We start from the raw sequence: 19832 nt of genomic DNA, 5'->3' as shown, positions 1-19832 counted from the left end.
GATGTAACTGTTCCACCTAGTTTCCCTTCCTAAATGAATTCCAAAGTATTCTCACTTCAGGAGAGAAAATCCATCTTTTTTTTTTTTCTTTCTTTTTTTCTCTGGTGAATTATGGTTCTATTGGCCACAATATTTTTGTTAGCTTCTCTGAGAAGAATAGGTAAAATTTTGTGGTCGAATAATTGTTAGATTCTTGGGCAAAAACTCTAGGCATGTTAAACCTTTTGGTGGGGGGCTGTTGATTTTAGAAAAGTCTTGGTGGAAATAACTCATTTATTTATTCAAGCACTCAGCAAATGTGTATTAAGTGCCTATAATCAACGAACACTGAAATGAGCATCAGGGAAACAAGAATGATCCCACCACACATGAGTACTTTCTCCTATGACCTAGAATTCAATGAAAAATACATCTCACTGTGTTCAGAGCCTTCATTCACTCTCTCCCTCCATATAATAGGGGAACTGGAGGACCCCAGGCAAACACAGAACAGGCACAGCTAATTTACTGCTGGGGTCAGGAAAAATTCCTAGACAAGGGAATTAGATAACATGCAGCCTTGGTGGACGCTGGAAAAAGAAAGTCCAAAGTCCCATTTCTATTCCTTCAGTGTGTCTGCATGCAAGAGGAATTAAAGGAAACTTTTAACACTTGGTGGCTAGTTGTACGATAATACAATTAGTTGAGTAAGATTGTTGTGTGTGTTACTGATTCTCAAGAGGAGGCAGTGAGATAACAGTGTAATTTCTGTTTTTACGCAGACTTTCTTTGCTCTTCTCTGAAACTTCAGCTGCTTTATTTTGCCTCCAGCTACTCAGTGACCACCTATTAGCAATAGTACTTCTCCTGCAAACTTAGTTATGGCTATTGACAGGTAGCACATTTTGTGAGAAAAATGATAATTAAGTTATCAAATTTTCTTTACCGATGGCAGCAATGTTCAGCCCTGATTAGACTTCAGAATCACAGGGAAAACTTCTCAAAAAACACTGATGCTCCGTCTACCCTAATTAATCCAGGAAACTAGGAATGCCGACCAAATGACTTGAGTGGACCAACATGCAGAAGGACCACAAGCGCTCATCCAATGAGCGCAAGGTATTCATGTTACAAGTTGCAGGACCTAATCAGTCACTAAAGACGAAGCAAATTAATTAAGCTTATGCAACAACAGAAGTATGGTAGTAGCAATGTCTATTCTTACCTGTCCTTTCTGTATAGAACTTTCGTTAGTAAACTTAGGTCTAATCCTTGGTTCAGACAATGTCTCAGTATGTCCTTTTATATTTTGACCAGGCTACCCACTTCATAACTATCACGGCTGTCTTGACTTAGCCCTAGGTAATAATCTCTCTAGTCTGGAGGTTAACATGTTCAGTGTTTGGATTTAGAAGGAAAATTGCTTATTTAAGTCCACAATTCCTGATATCCATCATGTCTTGAGCTTTGGTGCCAAAGACCATGAAATCATGGAATATATTTGGCCCTTCCGAGTAATAATGATTTCCATTTATTGAGTTTCCATTCCAATGATTATGCTGGGTATCTCCATGCCTAACCTCATCTAATCCACAGATGTAGTTGTCCTCATTTTATGCACAAGAAAGCTGTGTCTCAGAGAAGTTTCATAAATTTGCTGAGGCAACACAGCTCCTGCAATCCAATATTCAAACCTAGGGAATGTCTGACACGAAAGCTGTATTTTTTTCACCTTACCATACTGCCTCCCTGTATAGAGAACACTGGCACTGTCTTTGGAAAAGTCGTGTAGAAATTCCCTCCAAAGCTAGAGCACTTCTCTATGACAAGGGATACATAACTGCAGTTACAGTCACAGAACAACCCAGCTATATTTGACAACAGCCCATGAAAACAAGACCTCTTAAAGGGAGATTAATGCCGTCAAATCCTTTCAACTCAGACCTACACCTGCTTATACAATTGGCCTTTCACATTCCAGTTGGTAAAATCCAGCCTCGGGAGAGAGAGAGACACATGCAGTATTTATATCGTTGTTGAAAGTTTCACAGCCTTCAAACCACACAGGTTGGAATTGAATTTGAAAATCTGTCTCCTGACTTCTTTTGAGAAATCACTAATCTTCTAAAGGGTGCTGCGCTTGCTGTGCACGAATGGTTTGGCTAAAGAAAATGGTTATGCTGTGGTCGCTAAAAGAGGCTAAGTTGTTTTCCTCTTTATTTAGAACAAAAACATGGCTTGCCATACTAAAGCTGTTCAAAAATCAATATCAGAAAGAACACTTCCTTAGTCTTTAAAATAACATAGCAAAATCCTCTCCCTATTATTTTGACTTCCGAGAGAACATTTGAAATGAGGAGAAATGGCTAAATAAAAGGCCGAATTAAATAGTCTTTGATCTGGTAGACTTAGGTCAGGAACAAATAGCTGGCTGTAATTGCTCTAGCATTATCTTTCTACAAATGGGAGGTGAACACTAGTATCATGCTATCACCGAAGTGTTAAGTCAGTCACTGTTTAAGTTGAGAAAGAGTGATCTATTTCTGCATTATGTTCTATAATATCCAAATTTGTAAAGAGTTGATATCCTTTACTTTTAAAACAAATACCAGATATTATTTGATTAAGTTTAGATTGCCTAGTGCTCTATTCTTCTAAAAGGCGGTGCAAATACTAGCGTTAGCTAATTCCCAAACTGCATAAATGGTAGGCAGTTGGAGTCTGAAGAACCATGTAATGATTCCATCTAACATCTTTTTCGTATCTTGTTTTTGTAATAGTTGATGTTGTCTTTGGCCATAAGGAGAGAGGTAGCTTAAAGTACTTCCCAAAGTGGCAGAGTTACAGGAAAAATCCTATTGCCTGAAGCCAGTTTCTTAGCAACGGCACCCTCTCAATGTGTCACGAAGTCTGAAGCCCTTTGGCCCCTCAAAGGAAGTTCCTTAGGTGTCTTTTACACATTGAAAGCTTTGTGATAGTTGAGGCCTGCTGGCTGTCAACTCTGTCCCTTAAGGGAACTTGACAGATCTTAAAAAAAATCAATTTTAAGCTCACATGCCCCAGTGGGTGCCAAAGCCACTTCAGAGAGCCTGAAAGATGGCTGAGTCGACAGGATTTGACTTCTAGAGGTAGAAAGGTGACAAACTCTATCATGAGAAAGGGGCAGCTCGGGGCCTCAGAGGCCTAACCTGCTCCCAGGATCTGGGGCCTAGTGTTGTATTGAACCTATTTATCTCTTTCATGGGCCTAAGGTACCACAGGGAAAGAAAAGTTGTTCAAAAAATGCTGGCAGAATTCAGGGGTGTAAATGATGAATTACTTTTCATCAGCTGAAAGGAAACATACTCCGGAACAATACTGAAAGGGAGCAGGAGCGGCTGACCCCCTGCTTCAGAGCAGCCAATATCTTCATTCAAGAAGACAACCATGAAATTACACAGAAAATGGGATTGTCATGAACAGCCCCTTGAAATCTCAGTATACAGTCATTACTGCATGGGAAAAAGGCTTCATCCACACATCATAACTTGTAACAGACAAGGAGGGGAAAAAAGAACAGAGGAAAAAAAAAAGGCCTTGGAGTTACCAGTAGGAATATAGAAAATATTTGTTGATTCAAACTTTCCCTCATAAATTTCTCAATACTTTCACATAGCTTTAGCAGTGTGTTAACTTTATGCTGATTGTTGATTTCTTTTCCTGAGCTCTTTTGGAGAGTTCATATGAATTTTAGGGAGGTGGCAAGGGAAGAAAGAGCTATCTTTATATTCCTAAGGCCTTCTACCCTACAAGGTAAGAATTAAATGGATCAGTTTCATATGTCCCCAAATTATTGCTTAATTAATAGTCTAAAACTGAATACTGTGTATTACCTAACTATTATACAGAGCTTGCTTAAATGCTTCATTCAACTCTCAAACTTTGGAAGATCAACTAATTTTAAGGTCTACATCAGAAAAATTTGAGTCAGAATATAGAAATTTTAGTAGTGTGGCTAGAATATAAAATATTGGTGATACAAAAAACATTAAACTAAAAGATATTACAGTTATGTGTTTTGCTTTGTCATTCTGGCTACTTTCTCCACTGAGTTTAATTAAGTTTGCCCTCGTCTTTTTGTTTTTTAAAGCATTACCCATTACACTCTTTTCTTCCTCTATGTTTCAGTGGTTCACATGACTAACTCTCATGAAAATCTAAATTACAGATTTTGTCACAAGTCCAGTTACAAACAAATGGAAGGCTGTGACCGATACGTGGGGTATATTTCTTTCGCAGGTGATAGTGAGACGAAAGCGGAATAGGAAGTGTCTATTCAGACTAACCAATTTCTTGCTAACTTCTTGGAGACACTGTTTGGAATTTCAGGGTATTCTTGATAGCCTTTTATCTATGCTTTTTTCCATACGTCTATGTTTAAAAACAAAGACAATTTGCATTGATTGGATGAGTAATACTTGTTTTCCTTGTCTACTTATAATTCTCTTAAAACAAACTTTAGACTATAAAAGCAATTGAAAAGAAATAACTCCCCAGCAGTGGACTTCAAACAAGAAAGTTACTCTCCTAGAATAGCATTTCTCACATTGGATTCACTGGTCTCTAAGAAGGCATAGAAGGTAAACGTATCATGCAAAAACTATTTTGTAGGTTATTATGTTTGGGAAATGGTGCCCTGGTATAATTGATGGGTTAAACGAAATATGCTTAATAAATTCCTATTCAAGGTGTAGGTGAAAGGAGTCTCCTAAGGAGAGGAATTGTCTCACACACTGGAATCTAGGCTTTGCATTTAACTGCAGAGAAGATTGTCCAGAGAATAAGGATATAAGTAGAATGATTCATGATCGTGCTTAACCTTACAAGTTAAAACACAACACATTTGAATGGTGATAGTTGTCAAAGTTTTTGATAGCTCTTGATAGTTGTCAAGGCTTTTGCAACTACTTCCACTATTTCAGTAAATGCAATTTACCCAAGATGTTATGAGGTATACAGAAAAACAGAAATTCTGACCTCATTATGAGATGACTTCTTATTATAATTTGAGTGTTCAAGACCTTATTTTAAAAGAAGATGAGATCATAGGGCTAACCATCCACTTCTCTAGTTTATTGTTAAATCTAAGCAAAGACGGTGGTTTTGCCCCTCTGGTCTTATTCTTGTTTTATTTTCTGTGTTGACATACCACTGAACAACCTTTACCATGTGTCATCTGGAGCTACATTTATACAGCTGGCATTAGGAACTGGAGAGAAAAAAGAGTAATAGCTTAATTTGACTATCACTTTCAAAGGTTCTATTAAATCATATAGGCACTTATCGATAAGCAGAATTTTTCTTTGCATTGACTCATGTTTGTGGGGAGTTAACAAAGTTTTTTCTAATACTGTATTTGCAGGTGGGCATGTACGTGTGGGTATGGGTGTATGTGCACATATGTACATACAAGCTGTGACTTCAGAATGACCCCTCTTCTTTTGCCCCATTTTATTCTTCTATGCTTTTATGGTAGGTGTAGAATTTCTACCCCTCATGGCAAAATTATGTACTCTTCTTAGCATGTTTTGGACCTTGATTAATATTTATTGTATCTCCAAGGTATTTTTCAGTAGCATAGAATGATTATTATTTTGAAATATTGTTAATATCTTTTGCTGAAACACTGCAATTCATAACTGTAATAAATCGCAATGCAATTCATTGCCCCCTTCAATGCCCCTCCAAAAAATCTAAAATTAGTTCACAGTTTTTTCTTTTTGTCATATGTATAGTCCCATATGTTCATATATACGATCAAAAGTTACTCATTTGATCCAATGACAGCAAAGGTAAACCCACAACTGTGCTCCAAAGGGGAAAATATGATTATTAAGTAAGTAATTTTCTCGGGAGGTAAATATACATTCTAACATATGGCCTTGCTGACATTTAGTTAGCTTTAGCCTTTGGTGTTCATCCTTCTTCTAATTATTTTTATTCTAAAAAATCAGGTTAGAGGAACCAAAATAAAGTTCTGTGGCAGATAGGAATCCTGTTTACTTTCCAACTCTGAACTCAGCAGGTTAAGTAATTGGGCTACAGAAAAGTTCCTCCATTTCTATTTCCAGCTGGTGATACACAAAAGGCAGGAAGTTATCTCATTAATGGGGCACCAGCTTTATGCAAATTATGGTAACAAAAAGGCTTCCCTTCATACTTTTTCATAAATTACCTAATAAAGTGGGAATAAATGGCCATATTCAAGAGCCTTTGTTGTATTTTTAGCACAAGACTCTTTCTGTTACTGCAAATATGACTAAATGCGCCTTGCTCAAAAGGGGTGTTTATGAAATAAGGCCACTCAAAAGCTTTTATTTCTTAACAGCCTTCAGTTACTTTTATGGCACAAAATTAACATAATTAGTCACAGAGAATAGATGACATAAGCAGCGTGCCATGCACAAAAGGGGGAAGCAGTATCTAAGGAAGGTATTTTAAGAGATCAAAAATTTTCAAAGTGCTTAATACTAGAAGGTCCTTTTTATTTGTGCACAGCCTTAAGATACTTTTTTTTTTTTTAACTCCGTGAAATTCACATAATGAGATGCAGTAGACAGATGACATTAGCGATGTGCCATTAGAAAGAGGTCAGTTTCCTCTGAAAGATAGTCACTGTTCCTGCTCGTCATTAATTTGCAGCTTCAAAGCACTGAGCATATGATAGCCTGGCATGTTAAGCAAGTTGCAGTTATCTTTAAATAACCATTTTTTCCAGTTATTAGAAGCTAAAGTTTTTAAACTACTGACTGAAAGCAAAATTAAAGCACGCAGCAGTGTAAGAGGAAAAAAAAAAAGGAAAAGAAAGAAAGGCTGGAAGAAGATTAGGAAAAGAAAATCAAATATATTTTAAAAATGAAATTGCTGGTGGTTTTCCCTGGAGGTGACCCGCTTTAACCTCAGTGCTAGAATTTCGGGGTTAGTGATAGGCCTTGAAGATTGGAGCGCTAGCTAGCAAATGGAACAAGTGGGGATTTTTGTTTTCTGAGTCCTTATTATGGCACGTATTACAAGGCTAAAAAGGGCTCCACGAGGTAGGAGCATGAAAAAGGTTAAGAGCATGTGGGTTCATCTTACATGGGTACTGATCAAATAAAAGTGCATTGAGAAATAGATCAGATTATCTTATTTTAAAGTGAAGATCAGTGAGATTTCTCTGGTTTGGTTTGTGAAAAAAAATCACAGAAGAGAACACAGAAAACTAAAGTATTGAGACTTTGAATTCATCTGAGTTCAAATCTGTTATGACAAGACTTTTACTTTTAAATAATTCCTTTTTTGCATCAAAATACATGAATATGGTACAACATTCATAATATTCACAAAGACTTACAGACTCTTACACTTTACATTCCCTTGGAGTCTATTTTTGGCATGGAATTTCTAGAACTATTTCATAGATTTAGCTGCTTTCAAAATATTCTGATTTATAACTTCAATCCCCCCACTCAAAGTAAAGTTCAGTCACCAAAATCTCCGGTGTGCACGTGATGACTGACTTTCTGCAGTATATTTAGCTTGTGTGTCAGTGAGTGGCAAGGCCGAAAAGCATCACATGAATAGGTATTAGCAAGAAACTAGCAAACAACATTGGTGAACATTTTGGAACTATTCAGACAAAATGCTTATTTTTAGGTCATCAATAAATAAGGAAAAAATGGTGGCTATCATATGATGTTTTCACATTTGCAGTGACGTTTTTCTATTAGGAGTGTTATTTTTAAACATGGTCTAGATTGGTGGAGTTGCATCTTTTCAGTGCTTGAATTACCCGGTGCTGGGCAGGGCTGGGGAAGATGGCCTGGGGCATTGTTCCACGCTGCTGAGGACAGGAAGCAGAGGCCGAGACCCAGGCTGATGCTGGAGCTACGGTGGCCTTACACGACGAGGGCCATGGCAGGCTGAACCAGCAACACTTATGGAGGAGTTCTGATATGAAAATCATGGATTAAGGAAGAGTAAAACAAACTGCACCTCTTCCTTCCATAAAACAAATGTGGTTTTACACTGCAAAACTTGCTTTTAACATTAACTTCCATTTAGTTAAACTTTCTTTTTCATAGCATAGTTCTCAAATAATCTAGCTGCTTCTCTTCTAGCAACTTGTAGGTAACGTATTAATGCTAGGGAAACACCCTGAGGTACCCCTCAAGTAACTTATAGTGAAGGAAGCAATATCAACAGACACACTGAGAACAGTTTGACACTGCAAAAATAGAGAAGCTGTGAGTATTTCTGTCTTTGTGCATCAAAGAAAGTATCATTGAAGTGTAACTAGAAATTCACTTAGAGTGACAAAACTGAGAAGCTCAAACAAGGGAGCCTGAAAGGGCAAGGGCCATGCAGGGCAGGGCTATTTCTCCACTGATGGGGTTGGAGGCTTAATCAATGAGAGATGTAGGATATGCCTACCTAGGAAGTTTGAAAACATAGTGGTAACAGCTGAAAAAGTGAAACATTTCAAATTTAATTCTTATTTTAAAACAGCATCTTATACAAATTCAGGCTGACTTGGACTGCCTTTTGGTAGTACTTTAGATTCAGAGAGGAAATAATGATAACCACCTCTACCTTTTTAAAGTACTTCCTGTGTGTTGGACTCTGTAATGTGTGCTTTGCATAGATTCGACCTTTAACCCTCTCAACAATTCTATGAAGTAAATATTTTTATCCCTGTTTTTCAGATGAGAAAACTGAAGCTCAGACAGATTAACTGACTTGCCCAACATCACAGAGTTTAGGAAACACCAGCTGGATTCAAACTCATATATATATATATATATTTTTTTTTTGGCTGCTCTGCGTGGCTTCTTGTAGGATCTTAGTTCCCCGACCAGGGAAAGTGCCAGTCTTAACCACTGGACTGCCAGGGAATTCCCTCCAACTCAATTCTGAATGAAAACAAACTTTTCATTATACTATACATAGAAACTGTACATATAAGTAATAGATTAGAATCCATCTTCTTCCACTAACTCTCAAGGAATGCCCTCAAGGATCTGAGTATGAATGATTAGAGAGGACACATGGATAGTATAATATTGAAATTTTCAGAGACTTACTTATTAATAGTGTTCACATTTAGCTTTTAATGGTTTAAAATGCTATATGCATTTGTAAATAAAATTGATACAGATTTTCCTTTAAGAATCTCTAGCTGTAAAATAATAGACAATATATATAAATGGCAAAAAATAAACAAAAACAATCAAGCATGCAACCAAATACATATCTGCAGTGTAGAGTAACTGAAGAAAAATTTCCATCGAATTCAAATGCTATAGCTTCCTTTTTGTCACTATTTCTTTCCAATGAAAAATTCTGTAGAATAGTTTTATATGTTTAGCTACATAAAAGAAGCAACGATGGTTAATACTACACTTTTTCTTACAAAATGGATTCCATCTGCTTTTATTAAGGAGAATAGTTAGAGTAGAATGAGATACTTAGTAATCTAGCTGGTCTAGGTAAGGTCTAGTTCACTTTAATTAAAAAGCTGAATTTCTAAGGAATTGCATGTATATAGACACACTGAGAGCACCTTACATTTTACGCTTAACCTTTTATTTTAATCCTGACGCTTTCTATATTGTTATTTTAAGTACATGTTAATAATATGCAAACTGATGCTTTGAAAATTCTCTGAGATGTGGTTAATGAAGAGAAACTGCACCATAAATTGCACCCAAAATATGCAGTCCATGCAGATGTAATTTTTCTTGAACTACAGTATTTTGCAATAAACATTTTTCAGCTTGTTTGGATTTATTCTCTATTGTTTATAAGAAGTACCATCAGGCACTACTGCATGAAAGAACTACATATAGTAACAGGCAATCTTAGTTTAACAAGATCCTTTGGATAAAAATAGATTTCAGATCTATCTCCTGCCAGCGGAATGCAAATTCCGATGAAACTACACACTAGTGTTTTTCATAATTTAAAGTTCATCACATGGTATAATGCACTTGCTCACTTTCCCCTGAGTTCTGTCAGAGGAGGCAGAGGGCTATGCCATTTTATGATCACTAGAGACCGAATGTTCTACAGGGTATTCTGGGAACTGTAGTTAACCGAGAACATTTTTCTTTCAAGTGCATTTGTTAAAACAATGCCCAAAAGAGACATGGTACTCCGGCGACTGTCAGTGTTTCTATGATAAACCCTGCATTTTTCAAAAGGTCGTAACTAGCAATTTGGCCATTGCTAAATGGCACCATCTGTAGTTTAGCCTGCAGGTTTGCACAACCCGAGATGCTGTCACCCTTTTGGAAAGTCTGTCTTTCAAAGAACTCGTGTAAGCCTAGGTTAAGAAAGACATGAAGATAGTTGGTCTTTTCACTGATTTTCATCTCAAGCTGAATTATCAAGCAAAAAGACGATGTGCTTGGAGTGCATGGGAGCGATTGTTTATCTCACAATGGGTTATTTTACACTTCTCCTTGTTTTACTTCCACGTTATATTATTATCATTTGGGAATGGGTGGGAAGGTTGCCAGGAAGCAAATAAGAAAATACTATGATTCTATCTTTTGCTAGAAGAAATAAGTATTCTTTGGATCATAGACTATCCCAGGAGGCAGAAACTAAAATCTTGCAGGAGACAGGTGTTTATGGTAGATGGGGCTCTGGCTACCTGGGGAGCTGCACGCAGCTAAAATGAGCAGCCTGTATACAGCTCTAGCAGATGGCTGCCGTGCCCCTTGTTGCAAGCTGGCCTATATTTTTTCAAAAAAACTCAGAATTATGGATTTTTCTTACAATATTAAATGTATCAAGTGCCTTAATTTTTAAACGTTGGCATCGTGTTCAATTTTAAAATAAATTTGTTATTTATTTTGTGCAAGTCAGACAAAACACTTCTTTCGACCAGATTTGGCCAAGCCACCTCGATTTGATACCTATGTTCTAATCTTGCATCTTCACACCAGTAAAGCGCCAATGCCTTCTTAAAAATGAGCAATATGGGCTTCCCTGGTGGCGCAGTGGTTGAGAATCTGCCTGCCAATGCAGGGGACACGGGTTCGAGCCCTGGTCTGGGAAGATCCCACGTGCCGCGGAGCAACTGGGCCCGTGAGCCACAACTACTGAGCCTGCGCATCTGGAGCTTGTACTCCGCAACAAGAGAGGCCGCAATAGTGAGAGGCCTGCGCACCGCGATGGAGAGTGGCCCCCGCTTGCCGCAACTAGAGAAAGCCCTCGCACAGAAATGAAGACCCAACACAGCCAAAAATAAATAAATAAATTAATTAATTTTTAAAAAAAATGAGCAATAAATGCAGAAAAGGTAAAAAGTTAGAAAAATAAAACTTGATATTTTTTGGTTCATCTGTTTCTGTGTTTCAAATGGACTGATTATATTGAAATTATTTTAATAACTTTCTCTAAACTTTTTAATTCCTTTTCAAAACATATTTCTGTAACTTGTGTGCTCACACTCTGACTTCATAGGTCATCAGTACTTTTCTATTTATTTTACAATTTTGTTTTGTATTGTTTTTTTGAAGTAGACCAAAATTCATGCATCAGAAATGATTATGGAAGGAGCTGGGAGGTGACTGCCGGCCGCGTGCCACCGCTGCAGATGGAAGTAGATTCCAGGGCCGGAAGTGCCACAGCGTAGGGAGCCCTCCAGGTGACCAAAGCCAAATAATGTCAATAGCTCGTTCATCTGTCCATGCCAAATGGGGGTCGTGGGGAAGGTGATTGGGACAGCAATGCAAAAAACTGCTAAACTGAGAGTGACCAGACTTGTTCTGGATCCCTATTTATTAAAGTATTTTAATAAGCGAAAAACCTACTTTGCTCACGAAGCTCTCCAGCAGTGCACCAATGGGGATACTGTGCTTCTCAAAGCTTTACCTGTCCCGCGAACAAAGCATGTGAAGCATGAACTGGCTGAGATCATTTTCAAAGTTGGATAAGTCATAAATCCAGTGACTAGAAAGGGCTGTGCGGTAATCGCCTACCTGGAGAGTCCAGTCGGTCTGGAAACCACCCACCTAACCAAAAACCTGGAAAAACTCGATCTCTCTTCAACACGGTGAAGGAGGATTAGAAGACGGAGCCAAAAGGAAGGATTTCTAAGTTTGCTTTATGGAAAAATTTTTCTAAATTTCGTCACAAACCATCCAGTTTCTCTTCTGGTATTTATGAAATAGCTAAAAGTAAATGAAGTAAAGGCCTTGTTATAATTTTTCATTAAAAAGACATGATTAGGGAAGAATTAATATCATTAAACCTAAATAAAGCTAAGTAGCAAAACAATGAATGAATGTATATTTATTTGTGAAAAGGTTATTTTATAGAGAAAGCTTTGGAAATTGAACAAGAGAAAGTGATGGTTATTGGTAGATTTTTGTCTCAAAAGTAAGGTAATCTGTCTTTTTTAAGTACATACCAATACCCTAACTTTGGTTGTGTAAGGATCCAAACACAATAAAATGGGATTGTGTGGAAAACAGTCACAAAGAAGAACAACAAAATTTTGGAGAAGAATCAAAATGATGAGAAAATCTTGGTTTTTTTCTAAGAGAATTAATATGCATGTATACAGATGTATAGGATCCCACTTTATATACGTTAAAAAGAAAGATAAAAGTATATCCAAGAGCATTCGTATTACTTTGAATATATACATCCAAATCAATGCATTTAGTATTTACAGTTAATATAAGGATTGCTATTAGCCTATATGTATTTAAGCTCTACCTACAATTTTCCTAAATGTGCTCATTTTATTGGAACAAATGTGCCATGCTAGCATATCAAATGATAAGCTATCTCATAGGAATCAGTTCCTAACTTAAAATTACTGGATATTTTAAAGATCCAAGCATGTCCCCTATCTGGCCTTTTAATAAATGCTTGTTGCCTTAATTTGTTTCCCTTAAAAATCTGGTGAAGGCTGAAAAGAAAAACAAAAAGTACATGTACTCTTCATTGAGGCAGAAAGAGCTCTAATCGTAAAGTTTCCGACCAGAACAGGGTCACCTACACTTAAATTTTCTGTAAACAAATAAGTGCTGAGACAGCAGATCAACTTCCTTAGTGCATTTTTCCCCTAGTAAAATCAGTTTGAGATAAATTGCAAAATAAATAAATGTCAAATAACAATTCCCATGACTAGTATTTGAACTGAATTTAATGATGATTATGAAGACAAAGCTGTGATAGGCCTCTGTGTAGAATGCTTAAAGGGGACAATCTGAAACGATTTTAACTCGGAACCATTTTAACAAATGAATATATTTCCTAAATTGCCACATCAACCAACCCTGCTATCTAATTATGGCCAGCAAAAAGGGCTACATATTAACTATTCCAAAGCGTAAGCCATTATTTTTGGTTGACATTCTTCGACATTCAGTTAATAAACCTGAAAAGCATTTTGCTTATTGAATAGTCAAGGTTTCTGCTTTACAACTGATGGGTAATATAACAGGAAGTTGTATTGTTCCAAGTCAGACATTCTCTAAGGACTTTTCTCAGACTCTGTGGTCTTGCTGGCCATCAGTGCTTCCACCATTTTCCAGGATAAAATGATCATAGTTGCTTCTTAGAATAGAAATTTAAGACGCCTATGGCATATCATGCCAAACTTATTTAGTAAGAAAAAACATCAGTAAAAGTCCATTTTATATTCAGAAGGGTACAATGGCCTCAGAGCATGTGTTCTCTAGCCCCACCTGGCTCGTTTTGAAAGCTTATGCCTCTGTACTGATCAACACGTAGCAGGGCAGCACCCTTGAACTTGTCAGGGAAAACAATCTGGAATTCAACCATTATCAAAAAGAATTTTAGAGAAACAGGATGTAGAAGTATTTATGGAATAGATAGAAATAAAATTTCAAGGTTCTATTTATTTAGCTATTAAACTTGTCCTTTGGAAAGTTGTAAACCTGGCAACTTTAAATCAGTTTCCTGGTAGACTTGCATTTGTTGATATTCTGCCCACTTATTTTGAAGGAATATTTTAAAGGTTATTGTAAAATGTGGAGACGCATTTGCTATCTACTGTATATCATACAATCATCTCTATTTAACAACCATGGGGGAAATTTCTCTTTGCCTGGAGGATACGTTATTTTTTACCTAACCAACACTAATTGCATTTCCCTTTTTGCATTTGCCACAAAAATGCTCAGAGCCATATTTATGGTCCACTTCTAGGAAATGTATAAGGCTTCAGAACTCTTCTCTGCTTTAACCTTATTTCAGGCACCAACTCCCTCTCTTAAACTTTGCCTTAATTCCTTCACCTAGTCTTAGGGTATTCATCTGGTTGTTTTGAATCTTGGGAGGCTGCCATGATTGCAATTTTGAACACTGAAGTTATGGAAATTAGTTCATAAAATTTTCCCTTTGCCATACCAGTTTTTGGAGACTATGGATTAAACAAGGAATCACCACACACCTTTATAAAGTCCAGGGTTTTTTTTCTAAAATAGTTCAATATGTTTTTCAATCATTAGTTAGACCTGCTCAAAAATTCATAAGAACACAAAGATAGCCCCTTAATTGAAGCAAAGGAATAAGACAGTTTTTGCACAAACCTATAAAAAGTGAGACATTAAACTAACTAAGTTTTAGGGTCCTATTTTTGTATTTCATGTAGTCCCAAACATACTGTGGCAAATAATTACTTAACGGGTTATTGTCTTTTTTGGCATAGATGCTCTTCCTTTGCAACTGGTTAGGAGACATCTCCAGTGAAATATTCCAGTCTCTCACATCACATTCAGGAGGCCCCCAAACTAACCTTATTGTCTTTGGCATCTCTTTTCCAGCTGCTCTCCTATATTTTTACCACCTAAATATGGAACAACAAAGAAACATTTAACTTTTGCCTTTCATTACCCACGTAGCCAGTCAGTTCTACACACTGATTCTGAGTCTCCAAATCCACCACTCTTCTCTTTTTTATTTTTAATATCAGCACTCTACTCTGGGCCATCCCTACATTTGCTTGGTGTTTTAACAAATTTGTATTTTTTTGTTTTGCATCAAGGAAAGGAATCCCTCTCAAATGAGCTCAAACCAAAAGGGGTGGGCAGCCATTTAAAGCTACAGAGAGGTATTCTGGGCACTGAGGAAAAGGGAACTCAGAGCTTGTTACAGAACTGGGTTCTTGGACTCTTTAATCCATAGACATTGATAAGAGGCCAAACTAGAACTTCAGGAAAGGCTTTATTGGGACTTGTGATGCAGCACGAGGGAGTGAGAAGTAACAGGTGCACTTGCTTGCTCGCCAAGTGGGGGCGACCTGGTTCCTTAAATGGGGTGAGGGTACAGGCAGATCGGTGGGTTGGGCCAGAGGGGTGCTTAGGTGGTCTGCCCATGCCCTTGGTGGTGCTGTGTGCAGGGATCATGGGCAGTACCCTGCTTTTCCTTCTGCCACATCAGAAGTGGCAGTTGGGTTTTGACCTTTTTGTATCTTATTGTTCATGATTTGCCTCAGTTGGGCATGCATGTGGTTATTTTTAGGCCCTCATAGTTTCTTTGTATTTTGTTGCTTGAGAGACATGTGTCCAGGTGAAGCACTTCAGCAAAGGGGTCCAGGTCCCAGTCTGTCTCAGGCTCACTATGGGCAGGACCTGAGGCAGTAACGAGGAACATCACTGCTTCCTTCACTGCTTCCTTTAGGTTTTCTCTTTCTTGTCTTTCTCTTAATTGGTGCCCACAAATTCTCTATTTTCATTTCACTATGCTTAAGGCTTCACAATGCTCTGCCCTAGCCTTGAGTCTGTGTGATTTTTTAGCTTATCATTATAAAAATTCTCTCTCGGTCTTTTAGTTAAAATTCCCAAGGTAAGAAATTTAATCGAGCTAGCTCAAACACCCCAAGTTCCTGTCCAGCCTATAGTTACCCCCTAAAAGTGACAGATTCAGACAGAGTCCACCCATCTTTATCCAAGCAGTGGTACCATGGTTGAGTAGACCCCACTCAGCAGATTTTGTGGGTGGATTTGAGGTTACATGAAAAGGAGTACAGAGAGTAGGGAATTATAGACAATTCTAATACCATTTACCATGTCTATCAGTGTATATATGCACAATGTTTATCAACTCCATATTTTTCACTGTAGTCCAATTTAGAACCTGCTAAACACACAGTTTTGAGCAAAAATATTCCCTTGTTTTGATTAGTTTGATTCACTTGGTTTCCTTTATAAACACTCTATCAGTCAGGTGTGATGCAATTATAAACTGCTCCCAAATTCCAGTGGCTTATAACATGTGTTTCCTACTCACTTCACACATGATGGTTGTCTAGTGCTCCATGGGTCTTCCTATATCAGACACATGCTGAGGGAGCGTCTGCCATTTGTGGTATAATATTCTTATGGCAGAGAAAAAAAGGCAAGGGAGCTGGCAGAAATGTGTGATGGCTCTTAAAGCTTCTGCTTAGATGCGTGCATGTTACATCTGCTCACATTACATTGGCCAAACCATATTACATGGCCAAACCCAGCATTGCTGTCGTAGGGATGTGCCCCCCTCTCATTGACAGGGTATAGCACGTCACCTGGTGGTGGATAAATTTGTATAATCCTTTTACAGGATAGGGTGGAAGCAAGAAATTGAGCACAACAATACAACTTACCACAAAATACTATAGTGACTCAAGATGTACACTAAAAATGTTCAACTCTTTATTCCAGTGGTTTTCGAAATATTGCATCAATCCCTGAGGTGTCAATCTTGGACATGTGGTGATGTCAAGAGAAATTGAGAGGGGCTAGGTTCTGGATGCCACTCTCTTCCCCACAACCATAGTAGCTCTGCTTTTACCTGTTCTATGTATCAGAGACTTGTGTAAGATTTATTTTGCGGGAAAAACTACTAGAATTTTTTTTTTTTTTTACTTTCGGAAAAATATTTAAAATCGTTTTCTTTGCTTGACAATCAAGATTTTCTTTCATAAAATGCCAATCTGGTTTTCAAAATTTGTCTTCCCTATCCCCTTCCATTCACTTTACACTTCCACCTAAACTAACTATTCATATTTTTTATATAGCACCCTTTTTTTCTTCCTTGACTTTCTTTCACATAGACTATACCCTCTTTTAACATAACCCTTTCATTCCACCATCAATGCTTTGCAATCCTATCTATAATTTACTAAGGCTGCCATTACAAAGTACCACAGACTAGAGGACTTAAACAACAGAAATGTATTGTCTCACAGTCCTGGAGGTTAGAAGTCTGAGATCAAGGTGACGGCAGAGTTGATATCTTCTAAGGCCTCTCTCCTTTTCTTGTGGATGGCCATCTTTGTCTTTCTCCAGTATCTTCACATGGTCTTCCCTCTGTGTGTATCTGTGGCCTAATATTCTCCTCATATAAAGACACTAGTCGTACTGGATTAGGGCCTGTCCGCATGACCCCATTTTACTTTAGTTATCTCTTTAAAGGCCCTATCTCCAAATGCCATCATTTTCTTTTCAAAATTTAGAAAAAAAATTATTGAGATATAATTGGCATGTAGCATTGCATAAGCTGAAGGTGTACAATGTATTGATTTGGTGCATTTATATATTACAATATGATTCCATCTCATAGCATGGTTAACACCTTTGTCACTTCCCATACTTTTCATATCTATTTTTTGTGGTGAGAACAATTAAGGTCTAGTCTCTTAGCAACTTTGAAGTTTATAATTCAGTATTGTTGACCATAATCAATACACTGTGCATTAGATCTTCAGGATTTATTTATCTACTCGTTGCAAATACTGTCACATTCTGAGGCACTGGGGGTTAGGGTTTCAGCATGTGAATTGTGGGGCGGGACACAATTCAGCCATAACACTATCTTTCAAATTTTGATGAAGATACCAGCTCAACTCTTGTTGAAAATACTAATTCAAATCTTGTTGAATTTTGGAAAAATAATAGATTCATCATAAGTTTATTGCATAAAATAGGAGAAAGATAGGTAATATTTTTAATACCTTTTGCTAGCTAATTAATTACCTCAAACAGGTAATCTTCATCAATCACGTAAGATTTCACTCTGTGATTGGGCTCCTGTCTCTCTTTTAGCTCAATGACCATGTTGCTGAAGAGGCCTTTTCTGGCCACAGCTAAGATGCTTACCTGATTGCTCCCTCACATTTCACTTCACTTATAATAATGTGTCCTTTTCTTTTATTTCTTGCTTTACTTGTTTACTGTATTTCTCCATCACTCTATTTTAAATATCAACCGGTCAAAGGGCTTGTGTGCCTCATACACCAACCATAGAGTCAACTCCTCCAAGGCAGTGCGGGGCACATTGTAGGGATTTAATGACTCTCTCTTGAGGGAGTAAATGGAGGGGAAGTAGCGTCAGATATCAAAAAGTGAGACAGTAGGCAAATAAGCAAAAATTGGGCTATCAAAGGAACAATTCAACAGTGCAGATAATTCAATAATTCATAATAAATTCTAATTATCAATGTAATAGAAAACAGTATTTGGGGGAACAATAATGTTTTTTTTTCAAAAGGTCATTGAACAATCACTAAGCTGGTAGGGAGCTGATTATAATTTAAATAGGATAATTAGGAATGAGGTACCACATGGTCTATAAACATTTTCACATCCATGAGAAAAAAATAACAAAAATAATGTCTACTTTCCATATATAACTGTAATTAGACATTAAAGTTTTTTCTCTATTTATTTAAAGTATATGTTCACCCTCCAAAAGAGTTTCTTGAATATAATGACAATATATAAATATATTATCATTAGGTGTACTTATCTAAATGTATCCTTGTCTCTATATGTACACACAGATGTCATTATAAGTATCATTAAAATAATACACTGTCCATTCTATAAGTCTAAAAAATAGGGGTATCACAGTAAAGTTTTGGTAAGAAAACTCATGCTTTTAATCCCATATCCTTTTCATGAATCTAGCTCATTGATGCAAAATATTAAACCATTGAACAAGAAAATAGATTCTATGCAAGAAATAGTTTCTTTGGAGGTAGGAAATTTGTAGTACTGAAGACTAGATTGTCTGAGGATAAATTCAAAATAACCACTGAAGAAATAACATGAGGATTTAATTCTTTCCCAAGGGAAATTGTAAAGAACAAATGATTTAATGCTAACCTAAAAGCTAATGAGCATTAACTGTGGAATAAAAATTTCTAAAAGCTTATTGTACATGTAATCTTTCAGCTGTTTTCCTTTATCAAAATAGCTGCTGAAATTGGAAGGGGATTTGTATATATCTTTACATTCTGCTTCAAATATTTTTTGTTGGTTGTAAAGAATTTTGCAAACTATGTGTGTGAATGTCTTTTTGAATTGCTACATTGACACAAACCTCCCTTTTCTTTTCTTTCTGGGTTTGATAAAATAAATCTCCAATAAAAACAAACATGAACTTAGCAACAGGTGAAAGGCAAAGGCAAGTGTCATTTCAACAATATAAATACCTTATTTCTTTCTATTTAAACATCCTATATGTGGTTTTTGCTCTTTTCTCCCTTCTAGTTCACATATTCAGGTGATAGAAGTAAATGTTATCATAGTTTCAAAAAGCAAATTAAATTATTTGACTAAATTTGAAATTTAAGTTTCAGTAAAGTGACAATAATTATTCTCTTACTCCATGCCCTTGTTTGGCACTGTTCAAATGATTTAGAAGCTTTTTCAAATTTATGTGCAATATATGCCAGTAGGTGGTGGTAGTATTTTCCACAAGACTACAATGCTATTAGTAAATAACCCCCAAAATAGAGATCATTTTTCTGATCGTCAGATATTCCTAGAGCAATGTAGAGACTTCAGAGATTATCTTTCCCAAGTTGT

The 19832-nt window shown here is 36.9% G+C and overlaps 1 pseudogene; it reads left to right on the top strand.

Moving 5' to 3' along the window:
- Nucleotides 1-11658: 11658 nt before the first annotated feature.
- On the top strand, nucleotides 11659-12065 carry LOC132368481 (small ribosomal subunit protein uS17m-like; annotated as a pseudogene).
- The last annotated feature ends 7767 nt before the right edge of the window (nucleotides 12066-19832 follow it).

This window comes from Balaenoptera ricei, chromosome 7, assembly GCF_028023285.1.
Source record: "Balaenoptera ricei isolate mBalRic1 chromosome 7, mBalRic1.hap2, whole genome shotgun sequence".
In the NCBI taxonomy this organism is placed as follows: Eukaryota; Metazoa; Chordata; class Mammalia; order Artiodactyla; family Balaenopteridae; genus Balaenoptera; species Balaenoptera ricei.
The sequence above is the reverse complement of the archived record's forward strand: the minus strand, read 5'-3'. Positions and strand labels throughout refer to the sequence as shown.